Source organism: Homarus americanus, unplaced genomic scaffold, assembly GCF_018991925.1.
Source record: "Homarus americanus isolate GMGI-L3 unplaced genomic scaffold, GMGI_Hamer_2.0 scaffold4896, whole genome shotgun sequence".
Classification (NCBI taxonomy): Eukaryota; Metazoa; Arthropoda; class Malacostraca; order Decapoda; family Nephropidae; genus Homarus; species Homarus americanus.
In genome coordinates this window covers 2,462,198-2,463,540 of record NW_024749657.1, presented here as the reverse complement: position 1 = coordinate 2,463,540, position 1,343 = coordinate 2,462,198, and the positions used below count along the sequence as shown (strand labels likewise).

Sequence of the window (1,343 nt, the reverse complement as noted above, 5' to 3'; positions counted from 1 at the left end):
GACCCTGACCTCGTGGTGATCATCTCTCTTTCTACCTACAGCCGCAGCCAAATCAACACCTCCTCCTCCACCGCTGCCTGGCAGCCTTCCTCGCTCCTCCGCCTGCCTGGCAGTCCTCTCTCCCGCTGGCGAGCATGGCAGCCACATTTTCTCCTCCTGTGAGAGCATCCTCACCAACCAGCTCTCTCTACATCCCGCTTGTAACCATGCTGCCTTCCCAGCGCAAGCTGCATTGTACATCCAATACAACATGTATATAGAGCACATTGTGAGTTTCCTTTCTCCATTCCATCACAGTGTAGACCAAACATCTCATACCCCTGGCGAGCATGGCGACCCACAAGCTGTCCTCCTGTGAGCATCCTCACCAACCAGCTCTCTCTACATCACGCTTGTAACCATGCTGCCTTCCCAGCACCAAGCTGCATTGTACATCCAATACAACATGTATATAGAGAGCACATTGTGAGTTTCCTTTCTCCATTCCATCCTGAGTGTGAACCAAACATCTCATACCCCACAATATCTATATTTTACAAAGATTTAATCAAAATGTTCTAAAACTTACAATTACGGCCTTCTGAGAGAGAAACTAAATTATTTAGTGTTAAACTAAGTGGAGTCGAGGCGTATAATTGGTCATCACTGAACTTTTCTCTTAGGTGTAAAAACTATCTAAAGATGCATCGGCCGGGAATCGAACCCGGGCCTCCCGCGTGGCAGGCGAGAATTCTACCACTGAACCACCGATGCTACATATAGACTTCTAGGGGAGTGGTTCTTAACCATTTTTGAGTCACGGACCCCTTTGAGAATCTGGTGAAAGCTATGGACCCCCTCCCTAGAAAAATGCACATAACCACATAAACAAAATTTTGCATGCAATGAATATATATTGACAAAAATATAGTGAATATAAATGTTAAATTTTTATCTGACCTTCACGGACCCACTGAAGCCCATCCATGGACCCCAGGTTAAGAACCCCTGCTCTAGGGGTTCAATTTGTAATGCATAAATAACTATATAACCGTCCATTAATACTCGTGAAAATTCACAAGACTCTTTAAACAGGTGTATGTATAAATTTTAATGGTCACCTCCATCACTCTGTGTAAGGTTCAATACAAGTGCCTTCCGGGCACTGAACCCGATCTCTCGCGTAGCAGGCGGTGATGCTATAATGTACTATCGAAGATTCCTTTACTATCTGTGTGGCAGGACTAAGAAAGTCCTGAAGCGATTTGACTCATTTGGGTGTATCTACATCATAGTGCATAATCACATACACAATTTTTTTTAATTAATAATCAAGTACCTATACATCTCTTGTGATGATACAA

At 43.9% G+C, this 1,343-nt stretch overlaps 1 non-coding gene across 1 annotated transcript; it reads right to left on the bottom strand.

Moving 5' to 3' along the window:
* Positions 1-682: 682 nt before the first annotated feature.
* Positions 683-753, bottom strand: Trnag-gcc. Its single transcript has one exon. It is a non-coding gene; the product is annotated as a tRNA-Gly (tRNA).
* Positions 754-1,343: the final 590 nt, after the last annotated feature.